This window comes from Rhincodon typus, chromosome 14 (genome assembly GCF_021869965.1).
Source record: "Rhincodon typus isolate 14 chromosome 14, sRhiTyp1.1, whole genome shotgun sequence".
Lineage (NCBI taxonomy): Eukaryota > Metazoa > Chordata > Chondrichthyes > Orectolobiformes > Rhincodontidae > Rhincodon > Rhincodon typus.
This window is the reverse complement of record NC_063345.1, coordinates 16,085,003-16,112,047: the sequence shown is the minus strand read 5'-3', so window position 1 is coordinate 16,112,047 and position 27,045 is coordinate 16,085,003.

Sequence of the window (27,045 nt, the reverse complement as noted above, 5' to 3'; positions counted from 1 at the left end):
AAGGGTCTAGGCCCGAAATGTCAGCCTTCCTGCTCTTCTGATGCTGCTTGGCCTGCTGTGTTCATCCAGCTGTACACCTTGTTGTCCCTGAAAGTTTTCTGACTGGAGGAAATAACAGAGAAGATAAGGATGTCTGGCCAAGTGGCAACTGAAAGAAAATCTGAGAATTTTAAAATCAGGGTGTTGCTTAACTGTAGGCCATAGTAAGGCAACGAACACAGAAGGGATGAGTCAATAAGACTTGATGGGAATAAAGATGCAACAACAGATTTTTAGATGACATCAAGTTTAAGCGGGGTAGAGCATGGGAAGCTGTCTAAGAGCATGCCAAAATAGTCAATCTACACTTAGCAAAAGCACAGATGAGGATTTCAGCAGCAGATTAGCTAACAGAGGGGTAAAATCATACTGTCATTGTGGTGCAAATAAGTGGTATCGGTGATGGCTGGGTTATGTGATCAGGTTTCACCTTGGGACCAAATATGATACCAAAGATACTGACAGTACGATTTAGCCTCAAGCAGTTTCAAGGAATGGTGATGAACAAGTGTAGTTTTTGGCAGGATCCAACAACAATGCAAATTCCAAGTCAATGTATGGACTTTTGATGGCATACATTGTCTAATTCCCTACTGATGTAGCAGTCAAGTTTAACATTCTAGTTGTCCTGTTCATTGCTCAACAGTATCTGGCTCTTTGCTGTCACTTTCTTTCATATTGGCTCATTTCAGCTATGTATTGGGAAAATGAGCAATGCTTTTATACTAACGATAATTCAATTTGCCATTTTTCTCTCTACCCAGTAGTTTCTTTTTATGCAGCTAACCTTATAACTACTTGTCAAACTAATCTGCCCTCTCCTTTCTACCCAGTTACTGCACTTGCTTAGCTGACATGTAGTATTGTTTGTAAATCTGATTGATTGATTGATTTACGCTGAATGCTTGTATCTGGGTCAGTGATAGAGAAATGAGTTGTAAGCCTTCTTAGTCATTGTGATTGACAAGCTACAAAGATATTGGATTTGTTCTCTGCTTTGGATCAGTCGATCACAGCTGTTGCATCCTGTACAACTGACCTCAGCATTGCTGGGCTTGTACGTAGAATCATGTTTATGGATTTCTGTTCCTGATTTGGGTGCAACGACCCTTTTTGAAATGTATATATATTGGCATTAGAACAGAACAGGATCTGTTGGCAACCCCTTGTGGTGAATCAATTACTGTCTATCTTGGTTCACACATAATTATTCAGCTGAGATTTCAAACAGTTGCTAACTTCGATCAAACCCACTTTCAGAAGGCTGGTCAAGAAAATTTGATTAAAATGTATGCATGCAAGCAATGCATTCAGTCATAGGTTTGTGCACGGGAAAGGCCGTTCTTACAAATAATTTTCCAACTTCTCAATCATCTTATGAAAGTGACCACCAATGTGAACTAAAACTGTTAATTCAAGCAATGTTCAACCAATTTGATGATATAAAATCTCTCGACATGGTGATATGTGTCTGTCCATTTTGTTATTTTCTTCCCTATCTTCTCCACATTCATCTCATCTATCACATTGTCATCATGCTGTCTTGACATCTTTCCCACAAAGCTACTGACCACCCAACGTCTGTTCTTGTCCCTTCGGATTTTTTTTAACGTTGGAAATTCTTTTCACCACAGTGTAAAGGTTCCATTCGTTTTAGAAAGGCTATTGATATTCAAAAATTCACCATCACAGACATTCCATCCCAACAGATTTCTCCAACAATTATTTCCTCTCCTAATTGTTATATGAAATTTTACAATACGTTGTTCCCTCCCATGGCAGTGCGTACATTTCCCGATGCAATCTCTCCCTACAGGATACAGTTGAAAGCAGGAATGATTAAATGACATTATTTGACTTTCCTTTTACATATTTTTCCTTCCCTCCTCCTGTCCCTGTCTTTAGATATTTTCTAATTCACCTGTACAATATGTTATTGAACATCCCCGGAGCAGATGGATATTAAACCTGAGCCTCCTGGCTCAGAGACAGGGACACTACCACCAGACTGGAAATATCTGCTGTCCCTACCTTTAGGCTTGCTTAAAACCAACTACATTTCTTACCTTTTCCAACTCTGATGAAAGGACATCAACCAGAAATGTAACTTGGTTCCTTCCTGCTCAGAAACAGCATTGCAATCCCGGCCAGATAATCTGCTTCCTGGACTATGGGTTGAAGGATAAATGTTAGCTATGACACCACATTAAGCTTCAGAGCTCTTCTTCAAGCTGTACCATGGGATAGTAGACCATAATTTAAATTAAATATCAGTATCTCCAATAGTGCGGCACTCCCTCAGGACTCTCTCAGGAGAGTTGCTCGAAACCCTGGAATGAAGCTCAAAATGGCCTGTAAGTGACATCGTAACTCCACTGATTTGGCTCAACAAAAATGTTCACAGCCTTGTAGAAGGGTATACTTATCAAACAAGACTCTCTAATCTATAAGCCAGCTGTGAATGATATTCAATGTGCTCTCAATGCATTCTCATCAACAGATTTCTATATAGTCGACTGATGATTTAAGCCATGCGTTCCTCTATTGCAATGTGTCCGGCTGTTCTTTTGTGATGGAAAGTTTTCCAATCTTTATCACCATGTTGTCAAATGCATTTCACAATTCTATCTCTCCCACTGAAACCGTAATTATTTATGTCACCATGTTAAAGGCTGGTTAGAGAGGACAGTAAATGTGACATCTTAAACGCTGCTGAATCATACCGTTATGCTCTCCCTAACAGTGCCAAAACCATACTGTTATGAAGGGAGTTACTACAGACAGGGAGCCAGCGAGATTGGGGAAAATACTCTGGGTTTCCTTAATAACATTCAGTGATCCCGCTCGGAAGGCGTGTGTATGTGAGCATTGGAGAGGGGAGGGATGAATTTGGCTGCTATACTATCCATGTTTGAATGCACGCTGCCTCACCTGCTGTATTAGGCATTTTGGCTTTTCAGTATGAGTCTAACCTATTGGATAATTCGGTGTTTTATTTCTACATTTTTTTATCTTTTCTCCCTCCGTGAGCTATCATCCTAACTGCAGCCATTTTTTCAGTCTAAATTCTCCAATTAGTGCTTATTTTCCCCCACTGCATGAACAAAATAACAGTGTAAATACAATGCTCAGTCAGCTCTAGGAACTTTTTTCTAAAAATGCAGCATTTTCCTTGAAGAGTCCTTGATGGCAGTGGAGTAGGACTCCTGAGCTGGATTTTGTCTGCTCCATCCATTTCTTTTCTTTTTTTTTCTCCCTCTTTTTGCGTTTTTTTTTTTCCTTTTCTTTTTACCTCCCATCCTCAGGGGGCATTGGTGATGTCAGGGGTGAAAGCCAGCATGGGACCCCCAGCCTCAGTGTTGACCCAGACCCCCGGTTTCAGCTGGGACTCGGACTCCCGGAACTCCTGGCCAAGAGGTGAAGCCTGGCACAGTCTGGGTTGGAAGCGCTGTTATTCTGAAGTTTTATTCTCTATTTTTCTAATTTATTGCCAGACGTTTTATTTCTTTATTTTTCTAATTTTTTTTTCCCTAAGAATTTGTACTTAAGATCTGTACCTGGGTGCCTTGGTACCTAAGATGGCGCTGTAAGTGGTAACTTGTAAACTTTTCACTGTACTCATGTGAGTACATGTGACAATAAAGCTAATTCTAATTCTAATATCCTTTTCCCATTTTGGTCCACAATCTAAAACAAAGAAAATGAAAAGATGTGGACTTTACAAAGTTAATAACCTCTGAAAATGAAGCAATTGACTCAATGGAAGCTTCCACAGCCACTGGGGAACCATACTTGTTGAATCAATCTTTTTAATCTGGTTCATCTGTTGTTCAATATGTGCTCAACACAGTCCTTCAAGAGTTAAATAAGTGTTGTGGTAATTAAAATCACTGTTTTACTTATTTGAATTAGCCTGTTTCCAATTTTGTGATGTGAGATTTTAGTGATTATCTTGTACAATCCCACCTTTTCATGGAAACTGTAAATTATTGGTAATGTTGATAATGATGTGGTGTCACTGGATATTTAAAATGCTTATGAATCATACAGAGTAGAAAGATTTAAGTTCTTTCTGAAGAAGGGTCTAGGCCCGAAACGTCAGCTTTCCTGCTCCTATGATGCTGCTTGGCCTGCTGTGTTCATCCAGCTCTACACCTTGTTATCTCAGATTCTCCAGCATCTGCAGTTCCTACTATCTCAGAAAGATTTAAGTTATATTTTTGCCAATACTGATTTGAATGAAATAAGGTTATTCCAGGTCCTAAGCCAGGTGGTAAGAACAGTCAATGAGGCTTCCTGTTCCTGAATAACATGCACTGATTTCACTTTGGAATTACATGCATGTGGTCTTGTAGATGAGAGCATGTCATATCGGAGACTGGACCTTAATACTTGCTGCGTGGCAAAAGAGGAAGTGAGGAGGCCAAGAAATGAAAGATTGGGGACATGTAAATTTCACTAACCCTGATATTATTATTTTTATTGTTCTCCTTCCTGCCTACCAGCCAAACAAAGTGACAGCATGGCCAGGAGGTGGAAGAGAAAATTATTTGTAGGAGGCCATTCTTCTGAATGATCTGTGACAATTAGGAGTGGAGGGAAGAAAAGCTAGCATTCCAGGCTTTGGGAATTAAACTAAAAAATAAGCAATGTAGACGAAAAAAAAAGCCCTTCTGGAGGATCTGGAGATGCAACGTGTATTTTCCCTGACCCGCAAGGATTGCTGAGAAAGACACAGTCATTAACTAAGCAGGCAGATCCATGTACTAGAAAATGGATTTGTATACTGAAAAAGCCCAAATTTAACCCACTAAAACACTATTTACTTATTGAGAGTTAAAATTGAGCCTTGTAAAAACCAATAATCTAGAACCTATGTGAACAGTAAATTGAGACACTCATTCTTCCTTACCAATAGTCTGTACAACAGACTATGTTGTTTCTAGAGAGCCATGGGCAATATTTAATGGAGATGATTGGAGTCATACCTCAGCTGGGAAGCTGGTGTGATCCGCTTGGCACCTACTGGAGTGAGCCCACCAGATTAACAGCTAGTCAAGCATCAGACAGGACTGGGCACACCTTCCCTCAGAGCAGAAGACCAGCCCACCAAAATCTGCTGGCCAAACTGAGGTCAACAGCCCTTCAATGCAACACCACTGAGGAAGTCCTGGAGCTGTTGCCAGCACGATGCACATCAGAGGCCTAGCCTCATGGATGGACTGAGGCTCAGGTGAGTAATGGCAACAGCTTGGTCATGGGAAGGGGATCTTGGGGGAATGGCAACAAGGGCAGTGGCAGTGGGTAATCCTACTCTCCTTTTCTAAAACTATTCCCTCCATCAAGTGCTGGGCATTTTTGAATAAGGGATTATTCAATGGGCTCCACAGCAGGTGCTCATGGCTCCCCCACTCCACCCGTGACAAAACTGCTTGGTGGTGGGATGAAACCCATCACATTAAGGTGCTTACTTAAGGGGATCAAATTGCAGTGGAAAAGTTGCACCTGTCTTTCTTGACTCACACCTAAACATGCTGCAGATAGGAAGGTATTGGGTTTCCCAACTGTTACCTTCCCATCCCATATGGTGACCTTTCCCTGCCATCAAACTCATCATGCTATTAAATTCCCCCCGGGTCTAAAATAAGGGTTTTTGGTTTCACGAGGACTGTGTGATGGTCACTCTTACCAATAACATCATGGACAGATACATGTATAGCCAACAGGTTGGGAAGGATGAGGTCAAGTTTGTTTTTCCACCTTATTGCTTTCCCCTCCACTGCCACAGACCCAATCTAGAAGCCATGTCTTTCACAACTCAACCAGCTTGCTAAGTAGTGCTGCTACCAAACCATACTTGGTGATTCACATTGAAGTTGCCTAGCAGTGTACATTCCATTCCCTTACCACTTCAGTGCTTCTTCCAAGTGGTATTTTATACGGAAGAGCATTGATTCATCAGCCCTAGGCATAGAGGAGGAGGATAGAGGCGTTACATGATGTTTCCTTGATCATGTTTGGCCTAGTGCCATGAGATTTTATTGCGTCTGGATCAATGTTGTGGAGTCTCTCATGGAGGTGTACCACTGTTCTGCCACTCACACAAACATAGAAAGTCAGAGCAGGAATAGACCATTTAACTCTTCGAGTCTGCTCTACCATTCAATATGGCCATGGCTGATCATCCAACTTAAGAGCAACTTCCCACTTTTGCCCCAAATCTTTTGATCTCTTTAGATTATATTCCACTCCTTCTTGAAATCACATAATGTTTTGGCCTTGACTGCTTTCTGTGGCAGTGAATTCCACAGTTTCACCACCTTCTGGGTGAAGAAATTTCTCCTCATCTCAAAATGAAATGATTTACCCTAAATCCTTACACTGTGACTTTGCTGAGTCTGTCCTGCTGATGGCTTGGGATGGTAGTGGCGTTTTCTGGGATATTGTCTGTAAGGTATGGTTATACGTTTTGCCACGGGCCTCCAGACATTGAAAATGACTTTGAGGATCCTCATAGCTGAGTTTGACATTGTCATTTCCAGTGTTGATGTCAATGATAGGTGACACATCTGGTTTCATCGCCTTAATAAAGGAATTTGATGCAACGGAATGGCTTGTTGGGCTATTTCACAGGACATACTAGAGTCAACCATATTGCTGTGTGTCTGGAGTCTTATGTAGGCCAAACAAGGAAAGGTCCTAAAGGTAGTAGGAATTTCTAAAGGTGTTTTATTTTACAACAATGTTTTCATGGTCATTATTGAACTTATAATTTTTAAAATCAAAATTCCATTATCACTTAAATTACACAATGTGAGAATTGTACCCTGACCCCCAGAGAATTATGTAGATGAGTTGATCATTAGCTGAGCAGCAATAGCACTATTCTATTGTGTCTCCATCAATAGCATCATTACAATAGAGAGGGCGTTTAGGTAATTTACAAAAATGTTACCAGGACTGTAGAATTTTAGTTATGAGGCGAGATTGCATAGTTCAGGGCTATTTTCTTTGGAACAAAGGAGGCTGACAGGAACATAACTGAAGTGTATAAAATTATGGCAGACCTAGATACAGTATAGAGAAAGTCTTATTCCCTTTGGTTCAAGGGTTCATAAGCAGGAGCATTGATTTAGGATAAGGGAGAATTCAAAGGGAACATATTTTTATCCAGTTGATGGGTATCTGTTGGAAAGGATGGTAAAGGTCAAAACTCTTATAGGATTTAAATCATATTTCGATAAATATTAGAATTACCTGTATCCATAAGGCAATGAGCTAAAAATTAGAATTAGGCTAGGCCGCTACCTGTTGGCTGGATTGGGCATGATGGGCTGAATAGCCTCCTGTTACGCTGTGACATTCTGTGAATCATTGGCAACACTTTGAATCTGGAGGTTCCCTCACCTGGATGGCTGAATGCTGTCAATCTATTGAGCTGCTGGAGAGACCACACAATGACATCTCCTGAGTTAAATGTGTACAAGTGGGAGAGAGGAGGGTTTTGTTTTTAAAAAAACACCTTTTGCAGAGGTCACCTAACACCCCCATTAAAACCAAGCCCCTCAGTGGACTGAGAAATTACTGCATGCAGCCACATCTGAAGTTCAACCTGGAACTGAAGGCCTACTTTCCCCTCTGGTAGAATTACATGAAAATGTTAAAGGCTTTGTATTCTTTCTTTTTAAAGATGAACAGAACATGAGTCGCAAGTACGTGTTTCGTTGCAGTGTTCCAGCAATGGCATTTAGGCTTTCGCCAATGAGGTAATAATGAAAAAGTAATCACTTTCAGAATGCATCGTGTAGGAGCAATAACTGAAGGATTCAGTGAATGAAGGCATCCTTGATACAGATCCGGCACTCTGGAAGGAAAGAAAATCCGTTTAAATGAATCAAATAGAACTTGCAGAAGTCATTTCATGGTATCCTTGTGTTTTGTGTCAGACTTGATATTTAATGGACAGCAATGGAATAAATTCTCCATTCTCTAGGCCCAGAGATTACAGAAAGTCTATGTACACAGGACACAGCAGCATACATCCAAGGCGCTGCAACTCTCCCTTGATTGAGGCCCTGAGTACATGAAACTCACCAACGCATTCCCTCTGATCGCCCTCCTCAAATGATGAGATACATCATATTTTTCACTCGACATACCACCGCACCCCCCTCACATTTTGCAGTCATTTACATCACAATTCTTCAGAATCATAGAAGCCCTACAAGTGTGGAAACAGGCCATTCAGCCCATCAAATCCACACCAACCTTCAAAGAGCATCCCACTCAGACTCAACTTCCTACCTTATCCCTGTAATCCTGCATTTCCCATGGCTAATCCACCTAACCTACACATCTTTGGACTGTGGGAGGAAACCAGAGCACCCAGAGGAAACCCACACAGTCATGTGGAGAATGTGCAAACTCCACACAGACAGTCGCTCGAGGGTGCAATCAAACCTGGGTCCCTGGCGCTGTGAGACAGCAATGTTAACTACTGTGCCACCCATTTTAAACCGTTTAATCAAATAAGGAAATGACATATCCTTTGGTGGAAATGCTTGCTATGATAGGTAATATGTTCAGTAGCTCAAGAGATGAACTGTTTATTTTCCCCTTTAGTTCCATAGCCAGATACAGTACCTCAAATTTCCTTTTTTTGAAAAGAGATGACCAGCCAAGGAGAAAGGCCCATTATTCAGAACATCACCTAAATTTCAGGAACATATTAGATAAATCATGAAGCATTTGAAGTGGTGATCCCAAGTATGGATTTCAAAAGTCTGTTGATTTCCTTGAAGGGAAGAACGTGATGAGTAAGGAGTTCAATAGTTTTGAAAGCATGTGGAAGATTTTTAATCTGTAGTTTGATACTATACTTTTGTATTTGTGTTCTTTAGAGACGTATCATGCAGAAGGCAAAGCCAAAAATTATCTTCAAACTTATACTTTAAAATCACACTATTTATTAAACATTAATACTAAATGTTTCTGTATTTCTGTATAAATATAGAAGATATCTCTACATGGTAATCATAGATATACCAGGGTCTTCTAATTGTATTACCATAAAAATTAATCTAACTTCTTTGTCAGAAGTCACACGACACCAGGTTATAGTCACCCAACAAAGCAGCTCTCTGAAAGCTTGTGATTTCAAATAAACTTGTTGGACTATAATCTGGTATAACACAGTGTGGAGCTGGAAGAACACAATAGCCAGGCAGCATCAGAGGAGCAGGTAAGCTGATGTTTTGGGTCGAGACCCTTCTTACTATCTCAGACTATAATCTGGTGTTGTGTGACTTCTGACTTTGTCCACCCCGTCCAACACCAGCACCTTCACATTGTAACTTCTTTGTGTTCGTGACCATTAGCTCTCTCAATTATTCGAATCTAGATTATTCTAAATCCACCCTCACTTATGGTCAGTAATGTACAGCTCCGTGTTACTTTCGCATGATAGCTCAAGTATCCTAAAGCCCCTATGCAATGGCTTTAGCCTGGATTTTAACTTCAATAGGTCTGGTATGAGTGGGTAGTTAAAATAAGAATGTACACTTCCTTCCTAATGCCTGCATTCCACTGTCATTTTAACTTAACAAACACTTTGAACAGCAGGGCAGGCAAGGCCTGGGCACTTCCAGTGTATGTTGAAGTCATGGCCTGATGGTGAAATTGGCACCAATATAGAATTTTTATTGACACCCACATGCCTGTAAACCCATCAGCAAAACTTGGCAAGGTTGTAGTATTCTGCTTGTAGATTGCTGGCATTAGTGTGATAAATCATATTGTTAACTTATTGAGCAACGATCAAGTAAAATAATTGTTGCCAAAAATGCCTTGAGAGAAACTATCTGTAGAGTAAAGTGGTTTTCCAAATTAGTGAAATCAGATTGATCAAGGTACAACATGAAAATAGACTAGAAATTCTGATCTAAGAATTAATTTTGGGAGGAAGTGATTGACTGAGTGAGATAGGAATGAACTGTAACAACAACAAAATTCAGTCCAAATAATGGAATTTATTCTCTAACCCACTATTGAGATGTGCTGACTAATGAAATACATTCATTTATAATTAATTAACAGTGCAACGTTCAAGTCATAAAGGCAGAAGGAAAGTATTACTCTAAGGATTAAATGTACCGTACTGGAAAATGAGAGTAAAGTTTGAGTTTCTCAGCGTTCTTGTAAATGATTTTCTTGACAGCAGTGACAGAGAGGAGTGGATGAAAGAGATGCATAAAGACAGAGTGTGATTGTCTCTGTATTCAATCAATTGAGTGGATGGATGAGGAGAAAGTAAGTATTAAGAGAAAAGTGAAATGACAAAAGAGGCAAAAAGAAACACAGAAAGATAGTTTATGAAAAATGGATGGGTACAACACATCAATTCTTAAAAGTTTAACACCATCCAGGACAAAATAGTCAACTGAATTGGCATCTAATTCACCATTTTAGACATTCACTCCTCCACTACTGATGCTCAGTGACAATAGTGTGTACCATCTACAAGAGCACAGAATCTGAGCCACAGAAGTGTTATGGAACAAACGAAGTTATTCAGATTGTTATGTCTACACCAGCATTCCAAATGAGCATCATGACATAGTGACACTCTCCTGCCTTTTCCCAATAACCTTGCACATTGTTTCTATATACATAATCATCGAATTCCCTCATGAATGCCTCAATTGGACCTGCCTTATCCACACCTTCCAGGCAGTGCATTCAAGATTCTGACAACTCACTGAGTGAAAGCGTTTTTTTTCTCACCATGCATTTCCTTCTTTTGCAAACGTTTGAAATCTATGACATCTCGTTTTAGGAGCATGAACAGTTTTCCCCCCTATCTACTTTATCCAGCTCCCTCATGATTTTGAAAACTTCCATTTGATTTCTTGTCCTTCTTCTCTCCAAGGAGAATAATCTCAGCCTCTTCGACATTTCCTCAAAACTGAAGTTTCTTCTCTCTGCGACTATTCTTGTAAATCTCTTCTGCACTTTCTCCAATGCGTTCACATCCTTACCATAGTGGGTGTCTAGAAATGTGCACAATATTCTAGCTGAGGTCTAACATGCATCTTATACATGTTTAGCATCACCTCTTTGCTCGTATACTTTATGTCCCTATTAATATAGCCCAGGGTACTGTGTGCTTTATTAACTACTCTCTCCACTGCCACTGTCAGTGATCTGTGCACATAGACATCCAGGTTCCTTTGCTCATTCAGCCATTTGGAATTGTATCCTGTATGTAACGTTACCTGTCCACTTTCTTTGTACTAAAATACATCACCACACTCTTCTCTGCATTGAACTTCATTGATCCACAAGTCCACTGACAACTTTATGAAGTTCTGCACTATCCTTCTCATAACGTGATATTGCAGTTCTTCAGTCTTCGAGCAGGCCACCTGAGCTAAGGGACGATTAAAAAATTATGACCAATATGTCTGAAATTTCCACTATCACTTCCTTCGATATCCTTAGATGCATCTCATCCCTCAGAAGACAGACCGAGGGTACAGAATTTTTGTATACTTTATGAAAGCTTATGTCCACTCAATCCCCGCCCCGTGTTAAAATCAGAACCTTAGGAACTGGAAAAAAACAAACAAGATACAATTTGCTACAAAAGAGGATTCAATCTGTGAACTTCAGACAGACTCTCTCTTTATTCCAACAAACTATGACTGTAGCAGTAAGATCCGAGGACGAGTTTCTTTTTGTTGAATACGACATGTTAATAAAGTGACCTATTACATTTTAGCTCCCTCTCAATAATCCACATGAGCAAAGCAGACAAGTTGTTATGTTTAAATTGATAGAATTCCTTCAGGGTAACCGAAGACATACAATGGTGCATGAGCTGAAATCTCTACAAACAGCAGTACCATTTATGAGCTGAAACGGCGAAAAAAAAAATCCATGCTTATTTAATAGTACAGAACTTGAATATTAGTGAAAAGGCATTTATCCGGTTGATCGATTTTATTTATTGTCACATGTACCGAAACACAGTGAAAAGCTTTGTTCACGAGTGGTACAGGCAGATCATATTACGCAAAGGTTGTACAAATCAAAAAGACTTAGACAGACGCATACAGTGTACAGTGTACAGGGTTACAGTGGTTACAGTGCACAGGGTGTGTGCTAGGCGTTAACAGCGTTAGCAAGACCAGTATTATTTGAGGCTAGAGAGTCTGATAATGGCCAGGAAGAAGCTGTTCCTGAACCTGCTCACTAGTGTGTTCAGGTTTCTGTATCTTCTGCCTGATGGTAGAGGTTGTAGGAGATCATTACCGGGGTGCGATGGGTCTTTGATGATGTTGGCAGCCTTTCCGCAGCAGCGAGCCATGTAAATGGAGTCCATGGAGGGAAGAGACAACAAGGTGCAGAGCTGGATGAACACAGCAGGCCAAGCAGCATCATAGGAGCAGAAAGGCTGACGTTTCGGGCCTAGACCCTTCATCAGACAGTATGCTTTCAATGGTGCATCTGTAGAAATTGGTGAGGGACTTTATAGACATGCCAAATTTCCTGAACTGCCAGAAGAAGAAGAGGCGTTGTTGTACCTTCTTGACTGTTGCATCTAAGTGGGAAGTCCAAGACAGGTTGTTGGTTATCATCACTCTGAGGAACTTGATGCTCTTTACCCTCGCAACCTCAGTTCCGTTGATGTAGATGGGGGTGTGTTCTCCTCCTTTTTTTCTGAAGTCAATGATCAGTTCTTTAGTTTTACAGATGTTGAGAAACAGATTGTTTTCACTGTAACACATCACCAAACCCCCTCTACCTCCCTTCTCTAGTTTGGCTCGTTCTTATCCATCCCACTACAGCGCTATCATCAGCAAATTTGTAGATGGTGTTCATTCGGAATTTGGCAACACAATCCTAGGTGTACAGAGGGTAAAGTATGGGGCTGAGGACCCATTCTTAGGGGGAGTTCCAGTGTTGAGTGTTATTGTGGAGGAGGTGCAGTTACCTATCCTCACCAATTGCGGCCTATGGGTCAGAAAGCTGAGGATCCAACTGCAGAGGGTGGAGCCGAGACCAAGGTCACATGGTTTTGAGATCAGTCTGGAGGGGATAATGGTGTTGAAGGTAGAGCTGTAATTGATGAGCAGGAGTCTGATGTAGGTGTCTTTGTTGTCCAGATGTTCCAGGGATGAGTGCAGGGCTAGGGATATGACATTCTCTGTGGACCTGTTACGTCGGAAGGCAAATTATAGAGGATCGAGGCAGCTGGGAGACTAGAGTTGATGTGGGCCATGACCAGCCTCTCGAAGCACTGCCTGATTATTAAAGTCAGAGCTAGTGGGCGATAGTTATTAAGGCATTTGCTTTTTTAGGTGCAGGGATGATGGTGGCCTTCTTGAAGCAGGTGGGGACTTTGACTCGTCGGAGGGAGAGGTTGCGTATGATGGTGAATACCTCTGCACAGGATCTGAGTGCTCGGCCGGGGACACCGTCCGGGCCCATCACTTTCCTTGGGTTGACTCCCAGGAAGACCTATCTGATGTCAAGTGGTGACAGAAGGAACAGGTGTGTCTGGGGCTGTCAGGGGAGGCATGACAGCACTGGTGGCATTCTGCTCAAACCGAGCATAGAAAGCATTGAGCGCATCAGGTAGGGATGTGGCTTTGCCTGTTATCTTGCACTGCTTCATTTTGTATCCCGTAATGTTGTTTAGGCTTTGCCATAGGTGGTGAGAGTCTGTTTGGTAGGTTTGGGCCTCTAATGTGGCCCATTCCTGCCTCTTGGCATCCCTAATGGCTTTGTGGACTTTTTCCTAGGGTGAAGGTAGCTATTATGAGGGGGCATAGTTTTAAAGTGAGTGGAGGTAGATATAGGGGAGACGTCAGAGATAGGTTCTTTAGTCAGAGAGTGGTAGGGGCATGGAATGCATTACCGGAGCAGGTAGTGGAGTCGGCCTCATTAGGGGCATTTAAGCGGCTATTAGATAGGCATATGGATGATAGTATAAGGTAGGGGTGGAGGTTAGATAGACCTTAGGTTTAGTGTAAAAGTTTGGCACAACATCATGGGCTGAAGGGCCTGTACTGTGATGTACTGTTCTGTGTTCTATGTTCTATATGTGGATTTTTTGTATTGGTCTGGGTCACCTGACTTGAATGCTACACGTCTGGTCTTCAGCAGGCAGTGGACTTCCTGGTTCATCCAAGGTTTATGCTTGGGGAACGCTTGGATTGACTTCTTTGGTATGCAGTGCTGCACGCATTTGTTAATGAAGTCCATGGCTGTGGTGGGATACTTATTTATGTTTTCCACTTCTAGACTTGAACACAGTCCAGTCCACCGATTCCAAGCAGTCCCGGGGACAGTCTTCTGCACCTCGGACCAGCAAGCAATACTCTTCTTTTTGTGAAGGACTCTCCTGTTTCAGCTTTTGCTTGTAAGCTGGGAGGAGGAACACAGCGCTTTGATCTGATTTTCCGAAGTGCAGGCGAGGTTTGGAGCAGTAGGTGCCTTTGATTGTGTAGCAGTGGTCCAGAATGTTTGGTCCCTGGTGGGGCAGGAGATGTGTTGGTGGTACTTTGGCATCACCCACTTGAGTTTGGCTCGGTTGAAGTTGCCAGGACAATGAATAGGGCCTCGGGGAATTTTGTGGTGTTGTAAACCTCGTCTGCGGCATTCTTCACATCTGCATGGGGATTATGTCTTGCACTCATTGGGACAATTTGCAAGTAATACCAAAGTAAAGGAAAAGCAACATGGATATTGAATGAGGGGAGTGTGCTGATTGGTTGGCAAGAAGACTATGATTGGTAGAGATATTGCCATGATGAATGCTGAAGATGATGATAACTGACAATTAACTGCCAAGCTTTACTTCCATTTTCAATCAGGCAAGTTGATTCTGATTAGTCAATAACAAATTATCTGGAGAATGGCTATCACAATCGATTGATGGAAACAGGTGCAGGAAATGTATGTGTTATATCTCTCTGTAAAGAATAAAGCTCTGTGTATTAATACGTATATATGGCTTTGAGCACATGCAAGTATGCCATGCTGTGAATCCAACTGGCAATTAAACTATTCAATAGCTTCAACAAAATTTGTTTTTTTTAAAGACAATACTTAAGTAAATTATCTGGTGATTGCAATTGTTCGTTTGCCCGCCGAGCTGGTTGTTCCATGGTGTGCAGATGTTTCGTTACCATTCTAGGCAACATCATCAGTGCGACCTTGAATCGAAGCATAGGTGTTCTGCTCCGTTCTGAATTTATATGATCCTCTGGTGTCGTGGGACTTGTCACTTACGGTTCTGTTTTTCAGCAGCAATCTGTATACGGGGTCTATTTCAATGTGTTAGTTAATGGAGTCCTGTGTTGAGAACCAGGCCTCCACAAATTCCCTTGCACATTTGTTGTTCGCTTGTCCCAGTCAAACTGGTGGCCTTCATTTTCTGTGTGTATCGAGAGAAGTGAAGATTGATTGTGTCTTTTTCCTGCCAGCCGGTGTTCATGTATCCTGGTCATCAGTTTCCTCCCCATTTGTCCAATGCGATGTTTATTGCACTCGCTGCATGGGATTTTGTATATCACATTAGTCCTGTTTACTGTCAGTATGGGGTCTTTAGTCTTTGATAGCATTTGACAGTGTTGGTGTAGGTTTGTGTGCAATCATGATCCTATACTGTCTAAGGAGTCTAGTTGTCATTTCCAATATATGTTTGATGTAGGGTAGAGTTACTAGTATCTTTTGTTGTACCATGTCCTCCGACTGTCATTTGTTTCGTAGGCATCGTTGGACTAAACTTGTTAAGCATCCGTTGTCAGTAAATACTTTGCGCAGGTGTTCCTTTTCCATTCTCCGGAGTTCTGGGGTGTTGCAGTGCGATATGGATCCTTTAAATAGTGTCTTAATGCAGATCTGTTTTTGTACAGTGGGGTGGTTACTTTTGAAGTTCAGGATTTGTTCTGTGTGTGTGGCCTTCCTGTACACTCGGGTCTGGAATTCACCGTTAGTTAGTCTCTCTACCATTCTGTCTAAGAACGGGAGCTGCTTTTTGTTTTCTTCATCTCTAATGAATTTTATGCTTGTGAAAGTGCTGTTAATAAGTTGGTGGGTTTCTTCTATTTTTGAGTGTTTGATTATTAGGAATATGTCTTCCGTGTATCTCACCCACAGTTTTGTTTGGATTATAGGAAGGGCTGTGTGTTCCAGTTTCTGCATTACTGCTTCCGCGATGAGACCTGAGATGGGTGAACCCATCAGTGTGCCGTTGATCTGTTTGCATATCTGGCAGTTGAACGTGAAGTGCGTTGTGAGGCATAAATCTAGTAGTTTCAGTAAGCTGTCCTTGCTGATGTGGTGCTGGTGTTCAGGGTCGGAGCTCCTAGTCCTTCTAGTAGTGTTGCCAGTGTCTCTCTGGCTAACAGTATGTCAATGGACATAAATAGTGCTGTAACATCAAAAGAGATCATGATTTCATCCTCATCAATTTTCTGGTAATTGCACTAGAAGGTTTTATGCTACAACCCTCATACCAGACTGTCCTAATTCAGATTCAGATGCATCTTCACTTCTCCTACCATCCATAGCTCCCCCACCTCCAGACCCCCATCCCCCACCTTTTTTAATCTAGAATTACTAACTGTGGCGAGAGCTACTTCAGACTGACTGTCTGATTTGATAATCACATCATGACATCCGATCATGTGAACACTGCAAATATTGTTGCTTGTAACTAATAGATTGGGTGACGCATGTAACCATCCTAGAATATCGGTTTGTAATAGTAACTGTTGCATGAAATCTTTCAAGGACAAGAATGGCATCAACATCAAGACAAAGAATGGGAGTTAAGGGTGGAGGACTGGGGAAAAACCAGACATGGGAAGAATTCTAGTCACACTAAATGAATTGTAACGCACTGAATCTGTGCTGGCAACTAAAAGTAATACTGGTAAAAATCAGATTCTGCTCAGAACGCACAGTAATAGAACTCACTGATAAGTTACATTGATTGCAATAGTGTTAACCCAATAATATTATATCTGTAATTGATGAGAACGCTTGATTATGATCACTCTAATCTTTAATATAAACCAACAACTAGAATCTGTCTGGCAAGTTCAAATACAAAGTCTTTGCAATGCATCAACATTTTAACTGTGGGTTCATTGGGGTCAAATAGCTTTTACAAAGCTACACAATCCTTTCTGTCTCCAGCTTCTCTCCACACTTACTTGTACCTGCAATCACAAGCTTCACAAGTCCCATAATATATAATTACTTACTTATTTACTCAGTAGTCATTTTCCATTTTTCAGAGCACCTGGTGACATACAAGAGAATACCCAGACACCTCTACATTTCCAATCTTTGTAATCTATCATCTTTTGACAATAGGCTTCTTTTGTGCTCATCCTTCAAAAAAGGACAATTTCACATTTTCCCACATTGTTTGTCATTTGGCAAATCATTGTCCACTCTTTACACCTATCTATATATCTATGTAACAAAAACAAAGGTTTTGAAAGAAACCAAGGAAGTTGGGCAGCATCTATGTGGATAAAAGATTTAATGTATTGAGTCTGGTGACTCTTCAGCAGAACTGGTAGAAGCCAGGATAAAGAGGTATTTACGCTGAAGATGGGGTTAGTGATGGTTGGTGGGTGGGAAGGAGGAGACAGAGCCCAGGGAGAGATAGAGACAGAGAGACAGAGAGATATGAAAGAGATAGGCAGACAGGGGATTGTTGATCATAAGCCAAGATAGACAAGAAACTGAATAAGTAAAAATGAGAGCTAAGAGTGGGAGACCATGGGTTGGCTGTGCTGAAAGCAGCCCCTGTCACGATAGGGCAAGGGTGTCAGGGTGGGTAAAAAATGTGGAAGGAGGTGTTCAAGCTCTAAATTTATTGAACTTGATGAGTCCTAGGGGTTGTAGGGTCCCCAAGTGGAAGATGAGATGCTGGTTATTTTTGGAACAAAAACAGAAGTTGCTGGAAAGGGGTCACGGGACCCAAAACATTTTTAATTTTTTTCTTCACAGATGCTGCCAGACCTGCTGAACTTTTCCAGCAGCTTCTGTTTTTGTTGCTGATTTGCAGCATCCACAGTTCTTTCGGTTTTTGCTGTTAATTTTGCTTGTGCTGACCCTTGCTGGAGCACTGCAGCAGGCCTGAGGCAGAAATGTTAGCATCCGAACATGATGTTGTGTTAAAGTGACAGGCAACTGGAAGCTCGGGGTCTTTTTTACAGACAGAATGTAAGTGTTCTGCAAAGCAGTCACCTAGTCTGTGTTTCATCTCCATAACTCTTCACAATTTCCTTTCCTACCTACCTTTTGTGTTGTCAGCAAATTTAGTAACCATACCTGGCATCCATTCATCCAAGCCATTTATATCAATTGTAAATTGTTGAAGTCCCAGCACCGATCCCTTTGACACAACACTTGTTACGTCTTGCCAAACTGAAAAAGACCAAATTATGCCTACTCTCTGCTTCTTGTCAGCTAGCCAATCTTTATCCATGCCAAAATGCTTCCCTCTGATGATGATGGACACCAACGCATAAGCTGATGAGTTCTGAATGTCCGACATTATAGACATGCACCACATAACTCAACAGAGTGGAATAAGAAACTTCTGAGAGTGAATGGACAGCTCTCCAGTTACACTCTCTCTGACCATCTGGTTATATGCTCCAAGAGGACTACAACTGTAAACAGACAGGACCTTGCACAAATTGATCTTCAGAGGAATAGAATAGAAAATACTAAGTACAATAAAAGTATGATTTCTAAAAGCAAGCAAGAAAATATTGTTTTAGGGATTCAAGTGGTGTTCCAGTTGTAACTTGGTCAACCATGATTGTCCATGATTTCCTTTTTCCCAGGGTTCCATAATCAGTAACGTTCTATTTTACTTTTAACCAGGCATAGACTATGAATCCTATACTCTGTGCTGTGATCCCTGTAGTAGGTTAATAAATACAGCATTGGACAAACATGAACAGAGTGCTACCTCTGTTGATAAATACCAGTTGACCTTCTGTGTCAATGTTTACAGTGATTTGGAAGATATACTCAGTCACAACGACAGTAGACATAACACCATCCAACAAAGAAAGATGAGTTTTGATTCCATGCACTGAGCTAGCTCCAGTAATTAAACTTGAAGTTGTGTTCTTTGGAACTCTAGGAATAGTAGGAAGCTATTCAACCCTTTACGCCTCTTAAACCTGTCAAGTAGATCATATTTGATCTGTATACTAACTTCATATTCCAGACTTGGTAATATCATTAACAAACACAGAACATGCCGGAGAAACTGAGCAGGTCTGGTAGCTGTAAAGTAACAGAGTTAAACATTTCAAATCTGATATGACTCCGACATGCCAGCTCTGAAGAAGAGTCATACCAGAGCCAAAATGTTAGCTTTGTTTCTCTGTCCATAGGTGCTGCCAGGTCTGCTGATGCTTATTTCAGATTTCCAGCATCCCCAATATTTTGCTTTATTTGATAATATCATTGACTGAAAACTTTCTGTAAAAAAATATTTCAACAGAACGAGCATCAACAGCTTTTGTTGGAAAAAACGTCAGATTTCCACTGTCCTTTTTGTGAATAAGTGCATACTGATATTACCCCTAAATGGCTAAACTCAAATTTTAGGGTCACGCCCTCCTGGTTTTGGGCTTTGATACCAAAATAAACAATTTTCTTTTATTGATTCGAACAACTCCCTAATTATCCTCTGCATCTTAGGGAAAAATCTATTACCATCAACTCTATCTATACCTCTCATTATAAACTTCTATCAGGTCACCTCTCAACCTCCTACACACCAGTGAAAAAAGTCGCAGCCTATCCAATCTTTCCTTATAATCAAACTTTCCATACCCAGGAGCATCCTGGTAAATCTCTTCCGAACCCTCTCCAGTTTGATAATATCTTTTCTATAACTGGGTGACCAGAACTGGACACAGTTCTCCAGACGAGGCCTCGCCAATATTCTGTTCAACCTCAAAATGACATCCCAACTCCTATACTCAGACCGAGCAATGAAGACAAGCATGCCAAACATCTTTTCAACCATCCTGTCTATATTTGATGCAAACTCTAAAGAATTGTGTACCTGCGCCCTTAGGTCCCTCTGTTCTACAACACTACCCTAAGGCTCTACTGTTAATTGTATAAGCCCTACCCTTGTTTGTTGTACCAAAATACAATACCTTGCATTTATCCAGATTGAACTCCATCTGCCATTTTTCAGCCCATTGACACATTTGACCAAGATCCCTTTGTAATCTTAGAAAACCTTCTTCACTGTCGACAATGCCACCACGTTTGGTGTCATCCACAAACTTACTAACCATACCTTCTATATTCTCATCCAAATCATTTATATAAATGATAAACAATAGCGGACCCAGAACTGATCCCCAGGAAACACCGCTGGTCACAGGCCTCTGGTCCAAAAAGCAACCCTTCACCATTAGTCTCAGTCTCCTGCCATTAAGCCAATTATGTATCCAATTGGCAAGCTCACCCTGAATCCCAAGTGACCCAACTTTACTAATTAGTCTACCATGTGGAACTTTGTCAAAGGGTTTACTAACATCCAAATAAACAATGTCCATTACTCTGCCATCATCAATCTTTTTGGTAACTACCTCAAAAAACTCAATCAAGTTTATGAGTTACAATTTTCCTTGCACAAAACCATGCCAACTATCCCTAATCAATTTTTGGCTCTCTAAATATCCATAAATTCTATCTTTTATAATCACATCCAACAATTTACCCACAATAGAAGTCAGACTCAATCAGTCAAGCACAAAAATTAGTGAAGTGGAACCGTAGCAGCTGTAGGAACATAAATAGGAGAGGATTAGCACTCCAAAGACAAACCTTCACTAAGAAGCTGGTAAGAGGTATGGAGAAAAGAGTTTGGGATACAGAAAGAGAGAAAGAATAGCCACACTTGGGAAAATATTGAAGCCATACAAGATGATGAGAGGCATAGATAGAGTGGATAGCCAGAGACTTTTTCCCAGGGCGGAAATGACTATTACGAGGGGGCATAACTTTAAGGTGATTGGAGGAAGGTATAGGGGAGATGTCAGAGGTAGGTTCTTCACACAGAGCGTGGTGGGTGTGTGGAATGCGCTGCCGGCAGTGGTAGTGGAGTCAGATACTTTAGACACTTTTAAGCAACTCTTGGATAGGCCCATGGAGGATAGTAAAATGTAGGGTATGCAGGGTAGTTTCATCTTAGAGGAAGATAATAAGTCGGCACAACATCGTGGGCCGAAGGGCCTGGATTGTGCTGTACTGTTCTATGTTCTATGTTCTATGTTCCTTAGTAAGAGAGGATCTGTAGAGATTAACTGAAAGCTTCTAGAGTAAAATTAGATATCCCTGAGGGAAAAATGGAAAACATAATGGAAACGATGCAAAGATTAGAAATTTAAGGCAAAGAAAAACAAATATTTCACAACAATAAATACTGCCATTGAGGTTCGCCTCCAGGATGCACAGGTGTCATGGAATCCTGCAAGGGACTCTGGGTAATTTTTAAGCTTAACCACCCAATTACCACATATATTCCTTAACTGCGCCTCCCCAAACCCCTTACAATCACAGGACCTCGTTTACCCAATTCGTTACCCCACAATTGACCAGAAATCCCACACACACCCACCCACCCAATGACTCCAATTGTAAACCCCCAGCCTGCCCAGATACTCCGAAAGCCCTGAAAGTCCCAGCAACCCCTCAACCTGGCACTACCAGCCCTAATATAAGAATTACGCCCCTCCCACAGACTACCCTAAACTCTCCTTTGCTTCCCTCTCACAATACATAGCTGGCACTCTACTTACTCACCTGGCACCTGGCACCCTTCTCACCTGACCAATGCACTTCTTCTTTTTGCAGCAGATATCAAAGCTATCTGGCCCTGCTGCTAAACAACAGAATACAGCAACTGATTGCTGTAAGAGGTTATGTGGTTTGATTTCCCCCAACTATTCTGCCCTCCAGGGAAATTGTGTTGTTTCCGCTATGTTCTGCATTTCTGAAGATTCTGGGATTGCAGTTCCTGACAAGGAATGTGGAGCTCTAGAGGAGTGGTAATCTGACTGTGACCCTGACCAATATCAATCATATGAGCATAATTTTTAACTAGTTGTTAAAATACAATAAACTATAGCTCAACAAGAGACTCTTCTAATTAGAACAGAAAGTGGTTTACCTTCACCCCACTAAGACCAAGCTATAATTTCCTACAAGAGTGTGGTGACAGCAATCTACACCTCGTAGTTCATATAACATAGTGAGCCAACATGCTCATATTGTCTAAAATTAGGACATATTTTGATTTCTCCTGCAGTCAGTTCTGGTTAATAAACAAAACTGAAAAATATGGAGTAAATATAGCTATATTTTTAGAGTGATTGAATTTCAGGAACTAATACATGAACTAAGTAACTCTGTGGTCCTTAGATTAGCAAGATAAACATATACGTGGGCCTGTGAAAGCTGATTATTTAAAGAGATAAATAAATCAGCACAACTTGTTGGCAAAGTTAAGTAAGGAACTGAGAAAACATGTTACAGGGCTCTGCTTAAATTAGCCAAGTACATCAGTGACACTGAAATGAAAACCTCCATCTGGGGCTCTTCTGGTGTGACCTTATTTGCTCAAATTTCTTGCTGCACGGAAAACTGTGTAGAATGGCCCTGGAAGTATTCAACTTATGGTTCAGCTTTCTGTCTTCTGACTATGGGACTTCTATGTACTGATCATTTATAAGGGGAGGCAGGATTAGTTTATTTGTTCTGAATGAATGTGATGTTGGGTTGAATACGTACTTACTGCAAGCCTGTATTGAAAGGCTGTGAATCAAGGCACACAGTTGTATTTGATATGCAACCTGGAGAAGTGTATTTTTCAGATCAAGGGAAGAGACTTAATTAGCATGGGGAGGATGGGCACTCTCACCACCGCAAGTCCAGTTCTAGTACCCACCTACCCAACTCCTACAGAATCTTTGGTGTTCACCCACTGAATGTGAGGGATGTGCAAGTTCCCACCTCCTTTCCACACCAACTCATTCAACCAACCAATTGGAAAAGGGGAAAATGTCCTCTCCTCAGTGATCCAAGCCACCTGAGCATCACTGCTTGTGCCATTGTTCAGGAATGATATACTTCCATTTATTTGGTTTATGGTTTCCAGAAGCACCAGGTCCACATTCAGCTGGACAAGTCTTAGCTCTGATCTAAAGTTGCAACTTACCTTATTATTTACATACATTACGTACATTGGTATATGTGACATTGTTGTGATGTTTCTATGACCGATTACACATGTCAAGAAGTTTTATATTTACTTGTGGATGGTTGGAAAGTTTTTGTCAATTAAAGTGTATATACACCATCCATTTCAGCTGATTCAGTAACACTGAAACAATCTGTAATCTGCAACATTAGTATTAGCTTATTATCAAACTATCAATTCCAAGAACAAGATAAATGATAAAGGAACATTTTTAAATAAATATAGAAGTAATGATTTTATTTGTGCATCATATTCTGTCTTATTATTTTTGTATTTCAACTTTAAATATGCTAAATTATACATTACTCTGCTTGAGAAACTTAAATCTTATTTTTTGTGGTGAATGTTTTGTTTTACTTTCTCTTCTCTCCCTGCTACCAGAAACTGTTTTAAAAGTTGGCATTTGATTGGTTAGAACCTGGCTCCACAGGAAGGACAAACAATTGTTTGAGTAAATTTCTTTTTCTATTACAGTGATGGGTAATCACTGTCAACATTAAATTGATACAGGATGGGGGTAAACATGAAAATAAAGATGAAATTTTGGTTTCCCTTAGAAGGCGATTAGCCTGCATAATACGCTTCACCAGTGAGCATTAGGCTGGGTCTTAAGGCTGAGTTAGATAGATTCCTGACTGACAAGGCAGTCAAAGGTTACAAAGAATAGACAGACTGGGGGCACATTCACATCAGCCACTATCTTATAAATGGTGGAGATGCTGCAGGGGTCGATTGGCCCACTCCAGTATCTAATTTGTTCATCTATATGTTTGACTGTCAGACACTGGATTTCAGGGCCCAGATTACTTGGAAGCAACACTTCAGGAGGATTACTCATGGGCTTGTTAAAATGTAACCATATTTGGTTATTTATACGAAGGCATTTCTTCATAGTGGTGGAAATTAGATATTTGCATCTATAATAGATTTGTTATCATATTCTTCAACATGTGACAGCTATGGATCATTTGGTACCAATCTTGCCTTTGTGTCAATTAATGTGGCTATTCAACTCAGTTCATTGACTGAAGGACAGAATTTAGGCTGCTGCTTCTGACATAGTACTGGGGGAGAGCTGCACTCCAGGAGGTACTGTCAGACTAAATCCTTTGCTGCTCTTTCAGTTGAACATAACCGAACAGGAATCGAACTACCCCCATTGTCTGAGCTGACAGTTCTTCCTCACCATGACTGAAGTAAAAAATAGATGATCTGGACACAAGCAGAGATTGTGTGGGGAGCTTGCTGTGCAGAGATTGGCACATTTCCCATGTTACAAGAGTGACCAACATTCAAATGTATCTCCCTAGTGCGTCAGGATATCCTGAAGTCAGGAAAGAGGCCATAAAAATGTCAATTTTATTTTCTCCTAACTTAATGAGTTCCAGCCTTTCAGAAACGGTGTTTGAAATAAAAGTTTGAGGTGTCAAAGCAGCTACTTGTGATCATGTTGATGCCTCCCACATCCAGTGAAGTGATATGTTTTTATACATCATGACAATGTTTTTCATATTTGTAAACAACCGGAAATAATTCACCAGACATTGTATTGTTTATTTGTATTTTCTTTCTGGTTATTTGATTTGATTTTTAGATATTTTAGGGGTGGCACAGTGGCTCAGTGCTTCAGAGTGCCAGGAAATCTGGTTCGATTCCATCTTCGGGTGACTGTCTGTGTGGAGTTTGCACATTCTCCCTGTGTCTGCGTGGGTTCCCTCTGGGTGCTCCGCGTTTCCTCCCACAGTCCAAAAGTGTGCGAGATTGGCCATGCTGAATTACCCATTGTGTCCTGGGATGTACAGGCTGGGTGGATTAGCCATGGGAAAATGCAGGGCTACAGGGTAGGGGGGTGGCTCTGAGTGGGATGCTCTTTTAAGGATCAGTGTGGAATCAATGGGCCAAATGGACTGCTTCCACATTGTAGGTATTCTATGATTCTATGATTTTTGTCTCAGTGTTAAGTGTCATTGAAGCTCTCAGTAAGCACCATGTATGAAACTGAAGCTGCAACTCTCCTAACTGCTTACTTTCCCATTTTTCATTTTCACTCTGACAGGATTTCCATTGCAATCTTTTTTCTTGTTCACCGTCATTAATTTCACTGTCGCCCCTGGAGTTTGACAAGGTATCTGCTGAAATCCATTTCCACAGCCACATTACATTCCTCAGTGACTGCTTCTGGCTCAGACATGCCCCACATAGATTCCAACTCAAGTTTCATCCTTTGTGTTTTGAATCCATCCAGGATCGCGGGTATCTATGTGATGTCCAACATTCCACAGACAGCTGCTCTCGCCGCATCCTGAGATCCACACTCAGTTCCATGAGTTGTCATATGCATATGTTTGACCTCTCTCACCATCAGCATCGCCTCACGCTGGCTCAGAGCTGCACTGTGCCCCAGTTCCACTTCATCCTCCAGCTCATTCAATGTGCTAACAAAAAACCTTTCCTCTTCCTTTCAAGCCTTAAGCAGCACAAGATGCAATAACTCAGAGATACCCACAACTCTCTGGAACCTTCCTCTCCTCTCCTTCCCTCTGACTCCATCCCCTCTCCCAACCTCACCTCTTGTCGTGTATTTACTGTCCTGTCTGACCTTCTGCTCTCTGATGCTGAATGTTCTGTCCTCATACAATGTCTCAATTTTATCCCTCTGCATCACCACCTTATGAATTTCAGGCATGACATAAAATCATAGAATCAAAGAATCCCAACAGTGTGAAAAGAGATCATTCAGCCCATTAAATCCAAACTGACCCTCTGAATACTATGCCACCCACATCTTGACTATATGCCCTCATACCCTATTTCTTGTAAAGACTCCATTCCATTCTCCCAGTGCCTCCATCTCTGTCGCATATGTTCCAATGAGGCCAACTTCGACAAGGGGCCTCCAAAATGTCCACCTTCTTCCTCGACCGAGGATTCCCCAACTCCATAATTGACAGGGCTTTCCATGGGGCCTACACATCTCTCACACTTCTCTCTCAGCCCTTCTCGTCCCTCCCACAATAGCCATAAGAGTCCCCCTTCTCCTCACCCACCATCCGACCAGTATCCACATCCAGAGGATCATTAGCCACCATTTCCACCACCGCCAGCAGGATGCCACAACCAGACACATATTCACATTCCCTCCCTTGTCAGCCTTCCACAGGGACCGTTCCCTCCTGGGACACCCTGGTCCACTCTTCCTTCACTCCTAACCCCCCACACAGCCCAATGACACATTCCCCTACAACTGCAGAAGGTGTAACATCAGCCTGTTTATTCCTCAGTATCCAAGGGCCCAAAGACATCTTCCAGATGAAGAAGTACTTTACCTGCACTTCATTTTATCTGGTTGACTGCAGTCTCTGCTCACAATGGGGTCTACATTGGGGAAACAAAGCCTAGACTAGGTTACCGTTTCACAGAACATCTACTTTCTGCCCATGAAAAAGACCCTGAAATTCAATTGCCTGCCACTTTAGCACATTACCATGCTCCCTGGTCAATATCTTTGCCTTAGGCTTGCTGCAATGCTCTAGCAAAGCTCAGTGCAACCTGGAAGAATAATACCAAATTTACCACTTGAGAACTCTACAGTAGCTAGACTCACACCATGTTCAATAATTTTAGGGCTTGAAGCACCTTCTTCCACATCCTTACCCCAAACCTCAGACACCAGG